Source organism: Monopterus albus, unplaced genomic scaffold (assembly GCF_001952655.1).
Source record: "Monopterus albus unplaced genomic scaffold, M_albus_1.0 scaffold214.1, whole genome shotgun sequence".
NCBI lineage: Eukaryota > Metazoa > Chordata > Actinopteri > Synbranchiformes > Synbranchidae > Monopterus > Monopterus albus.
In genome coordinates this window covers 1,363,849-1,369,626 of record NW_018128094.1, presented here as the reverse complement: position 1 = coordinate 1,369,626, position 5,778 = coordinate 1,363,849, and the positions used below count along the sequence as shown (strand labels likewise).

General features: G+C 44.0%; 1 protein-coding gene across 12 annotated transcripts in view; it reads right to left on the bottom strand.

Annotated features, from left to right (window-relative positions):
• fat3a (FAT atypical cadherin 3a) overlaps window positions 1-5,758 on the bottom strand; it is a 291,897-nt gene extending 286,139 nt beyond the window's left edge. For 11 of the 12 annotated variants that reach the window (XM_020619087.1, XM_020619094.1, XM_020619093.1 and 8 more), the window contains exon 1: window positions 5,652-5,758. The gene's annotated coding sequence lies outside the window, so the exon portion shown is untranslated. Of the gene's footprint in view, window positions 1-5,318; window positions 5,340-5,651 lie in introns of those variants that run through there. The other variant, XM_020619089.1, reaches the window with a different exon arrangement.
• Window positions 5,759-5,778: the final 20 nt, after the last annotated feature.

Here is a 5,778-nt window from a genome sequence, read left to right as displayed (position 1 = left end):
ATATAAACAAGTTTAGATGCAATTTTTGAGACTGATATATACAAATAAATTTGAAACTTTATTTCTGTGTCCTAAGTTCAATTTTACTCCAAGTATGGAGCTCTCTGAAGAACAATACCCCCTTCTCACTTTGTGCCATGCAGCCTTGCAGTAAAGAGCAGATTTCTCACCAAATCTGGCACACACACACACACACACACACACACACACACACACACAGTACTACTGCAGTGTTGAGGCCACCAGAATCTAAGGCCAGCAGTATTCAAGACACTGATCACATGACAGTGGTTCAGAACAAATGCTGAAATGATTTATTGAAGGTAATCTGATACAGCACCTTCAAATTGTCCTCCAGACTATCCAGATTATTAGCTTTCCAGATGCCACACACTGTTGACTCTTTGTCCAGATGCAGTCAGTTTGTGAGCAGACAGGCAGGTTGATGGTGAGACCAGTCTGTTGCACACACAACAGCAAAAAATTTACCAAACACAGATGAAAACAACAGACACTACTGCTGGGCATCTGGGCTGACACAACCGCCATTCAACAGCATTCCAACAGTCACTAAGAACAATAGCAGGCCCACAACCACACACACATGCATGTACGTGCACCAGTCAACTGCACAAACAGTGAGGACGAAGCACTAGTACACAACAGGCAACCCCCCAGCCTGGATGAAGAGGGGGAACCAAAGAAATCCCCCAACTCTCTCTTTTTCTCATATATACACACACACACACACACACACACAAAGAGGAATAGAGGGAGGGGGCCTGCAGAGTGCTGGCATTTGGCACGAACAGACGCTCACAAAGCCCTCGGGACCCCAGAGATGAAGGAAAAGCAAAGGGGAAGGTGGAGGAGGGGTTGCAGCAATGCCATTTCCAAGCAGGCAGCCTGTGGAGCAAGGCACTCAGGGAGAAGGAGAACAAAATGAATGGAGGGAGGGCTTCCATCTCCTCCTCCCCCTCCTTGTCTTCCATGTGGAGGTCAGTGTGCTCTGCAGGGAGGTCAGCCACTGCAGGCGAGGCAGTACAGAAGGTCCTCTGCAAAACCTCATGCATGTTATCTGCAGTGATGCAGTCAGAATCCAGATAGGTTACATGCAGCCGCAGGAAGCTGAAGACTCACATATCACATACTGTAAGCTCTATCAGACAAACTAACAACATACAGCAATGTAAGCAATGTCCAACTGATCGAAGGTAACAGTGGGTTCTCATATTGTGCAGCCAAGCACTGGTCAAATCCACAGACGTTTATTTTAAATGGAAATTCCAAAATTTCCAAAAATATCAAATATGTCAGGCTGAAATGAATAAAATCATGGACAAGCATGTACATGTCTGACATGTTTGATGAAATGGTGCAGCCACAATAAACACAGTGTCTGCAGTTTTACTATTTCAGTCAGCATCAACCTCATAAAGCTTCAGTTAAATGGTTAAATATGTATGTGATATTATTATGAAAAGTAAGTAATTCCAACATTTTGGTAGATCTGAAATGTCTGCTATCTGACCCAGAGTGAGGCAAGAAGAAGTATATCAGTTGCATCTGTTTGTCTAGCCCAAAAATAGGTTCAAGGAATTTTTAGCCATGTTGAGCACAAAGAGTAGAGTCTAGCTTCAGTAGGGGGAAAATATGAAAAGGAATAAAAAAAGAAAGAAAAAACTGTTCAACAAATTAACAAAGGTTAACTTACCTGTTGCATCTTCTTAGCTGGAGATACAAGTGCTGTTTTCATGCAAAGTCCACAGAGACTTAGTCTGTCTTGCAAGCATTTCAACAATTCACACATTATTGCAACCCTGAAATTATCTAGACATTACCTGGAGGAGCTGTATGTGAAAATACAAATGCCTGACTCAGGTGACCTGGACACTAAGCAGACTTAACCCTGCCACCTCCCTAGTACTGTGTAATGTCTGAGTGAGCCCGTTTGAGAATAAAGCAACTTACACTCAAAACTATTCACATTAAGCTAGTGGGCGTCTTCAAGATCTATCACATGACTGGTGCATGACCAGAAGAATACAAACATCTGATGCAGAAGAAGAAGGCTCACTGTGAAGATGCCAATGAAAATATCTATGTAACTGGAGACACAATGAGAATCTGAAACTTGTGTAATTAAGAGCTAGCACCAGAATCATCAGAAAAGCAGCAAGAGACTACTATGAAAGTACAGCAAGAAACTCGTTTGTAAATTGGTCAGAAAAAAACTGGCTATTTGACCGTGCCTCCTACATGCTCTAACCAGGTTCCGAATACATCTGATATAGACTATCTCCTGTTTTGTGGTACATATGTGAAAGGATAACTCTGGACAATGTCTGGACCTGATTCTGCAGACACTGTCTGGAGTTCATGTGTAAAAACAGATTAACGTCGCATTCACTGTCTCCATTCATTTCTATGGAGACTGCCTTCAACAGCACCATGGGGGTGTCTGGCAAATCGATGTAGTCCTGTGCGGTGAAAAAGTTGGAAAATGGATGCCCACAGGAAGAAAACTTTTTTTGTTTACCTTGTTAGCATGAGCATTCACTGTTATTCACTTTTGAATGAATGACATGCCATGTCCTTTCACTGGATGTTAAACTGTGTTTTTTATCTATCAGTGCTGACACACTGGTGGTAAAATTGGTGCTAAGGTACAGTAGGCTATCTTAGTAGCATGGCTAAGCAAAACACAATGCAAATTCTCAGGCTGTAAACATCAGTGAAGCCACTCACATTGACTCACCACAATATGGCCGTATCGTACATGCCTACAACACTCTCCCTGCAACACCCCACCCCAACCAACGTGGTCCCTTGTGGAAAAAACACAGCAGGAGTTGCATTTTACTGCACTCAGTCTGAATGCCCACTATGGTGGTTAGCACCCTTGCTAGCCTTGTAGTGATACCATATAATGTAGTATGAATTAGCTAATAGCAAAAGCTTTGTTGTAGAAGCAATGTAGGCTTTGCAGCTATTTTGCTCCTTGGTTGTTGATACTGTATTGCTGTAGTACCTTCCACCCGGGAGGCTCAGGTGAACAGTTTTTCCTCACTCAACATCTCATATGTGGATGTGAAAACTGCAAAAACTTGTTCTGATATGCTGCATATGGTCATTGTTGGTCAAGAAATCATTTTGCTGCAGACTGCTCAGCTGATAACAATCTCTTCATCTGACTGTGGGTAACGCTCCTCAAAATGGTAGAACTTTTGCTTAAATTATTTTTGGTAATAAAATATTGTGGTCCTGACATCATGTCCAGGTTAGCCTCTGGACTAAGAGCTTGTGATAAAGGCTTTTAAACAGAAATACAAAATAAATAAAACACCAACTATTGCTTGTTTTACAGACATTTACAGCCAATATGAAGAGAACAACATGTACAGCACTCTTCATTTTTGAAAAACACCTTTCCCACAAATAAAATATTCTAAATGCAAACAAGCTGATTTCCAAATATAGCAGGTTGTTCCTTTAAGCAAGCAGGGTTTGGGAGGTTGATTCATTTATAAGCTAACCATATAGCGAACAAGACTATAGTCTTAGAAGCAGCTATTACAGTCAACACCAGCAAGCAGGGCCAATGCTGTTGGCAGTAATACATATTAACATAGAAGTCTACCGTGTGCCAGGCTGAATTCCAATCAGCCTGTGCAAAACAGGTGAAAGAGAAGGTGATGAAGGAACTGCTTGGAAAGAGGTGATGAGGAGGAGGAAGAGAAGGAGGTGTTGGAGAAAGAGGTGAGGAGGAGGAGTAGGAGAGCTGTAACAGAGGCCGACACAGAAAGCGAACAGACATCTGTGTGGCTGCTTGGCTGCCTCCCTGCCTGCTGAAAGGTGAGAGGAGGAAGCATCCACTCACTCACTCACACACACAAAGTAACATATATACAGATGGATGACAAATCAAAGGAAAAAACAGCATTCAGTGTCTCAGTGAGGTGTTGAGCCACCGCGTGCCACCAGAACAGCTTCAGTGCACCTTGGCACTGACTCTCCAAAGTCTCTCTGAACTCTGATGGAGAAATGAACACCATTTTTCCAAAAGATGCTTCCTAATGTGGTATTTAGATGATGGTAGTGGAGATGCTGTCTAACACGTCACTCCAGAATCTCCCATAGGTGTTCAACTAGGTTGGGATCTTGACCGTGAAGGCCACAGCATATGATTCACTTCATTCTCATCACACCATTTACTGACCCCTCAGGCACAGTGGTTGGGGGCATTGTCATCCGGGAAGACACCACCCAGGGCTTTTCTTTAATTTGTCACCCAACTGTATGTGCATAGGTATGTGTGTGTCTCTAGTAAACAGATATGCACATTCCCCTTCAGCTGTCTCCTACATCATGATGGTTTTAGCAGAGACCTCCCAATAAATATGACTTTCCTGCATGCTGGTAACCTTCATGTTGCAGCCTTCCTGTTTGTTCATTTATTCATTCACACACACACACACACACACACACACACACACACACACACACACACACACACACGTGTTGGCCTTTCTGAAGTTGTGAGGACACTCATTAACATAACCTAACCTTAACATCACATCTAAATGCCTTAACCTAACCCCAGCCTAAACCTGATTCTAACCTGAACCTTTAAACCAAGGCTTAACTCTCAAATGATCCTTTGAAGCCATGAGAGGCTAAAATGTCCTCACTTCACAGGCACTGAACTAAATTTTGTCCACGCAACCACGGACAGATGTGTGTACACACGCGCGAGCACACACACACACACACACAGAGTTGTTTTTGCTGAATGCCTATGGGATACTTCAGACCAGCGCCAGTTGTTGATTCCATCTGTCTATCTGAAGCAACACACACATGCACCTCTACACTAACTGCACCATCACATTCAGCCTGTAGGACTCCCTCACTGTGACAATAAACACAGAAAGATTTTTTTCCCAAAGTGTTTCCAGGCTTCAAGCTGATGAAATGCCACACTAATTATGATTTCTTAATTTCAGTCCCAGAGCATTCCAGCTGTGGTGGCGGATGTGCCATACAGTATAATGTAATGTAATGTAATTAACACCAAGGTGCAGGGAGGGCCTGTTTTCTGAGGCTTTTTTTTTTTTGTCAAAAGCAGATACTGAAGTTGGTGTATCTGATGCACAATCGACAGGACAGAGGTGCACCTGCCTCTGTAGAAGGTCTTTGACAGGGACCAATATATGCACATCTGGATACTAAAATCTCTTTAACACTGCAGCTTGTAATGCAAGGAGAAAGCAATTACAACTACACTGCGATTTGGTTCATATGGCGGCTGCGGGGACCTGACTCTCAGCTGTCCCACGCAGCTGAAGCTGGAGCCCCGCAGTCATCAACAGTCACCGTTCAACTGTTTTCCCTCCACACGTTTTGCTATGGTTCAGTCGGCGCTGCGTGGACGCACACATCTGCAACACATCAGTAGTATTATACCAGATGTTACATGGCTCAGGTCGCCCACATTATCCCACTCTGTCTTGCAGATAAGAAAGAAAGAAAGAAAACGCATGCCCGGCTGTGGAAACCCGTTCCCGCATTCACACCGCACGTTTGTCCGCACACCTTTAACTTTGCACCCCTATCTCTGCTGGGACTGCAGCTCTACCCGCTGGACTCACCCGGCCATGCTGTTGAATATTCCGGTGAAGAAGTCCGTCCTGCTCAGTACAATCCACACCAGCAGAGCCGCGCCGACACTGACTGACTGACTGCCCGCTCCGGTGCCGTTGCTGCTGCTGCCGCTCG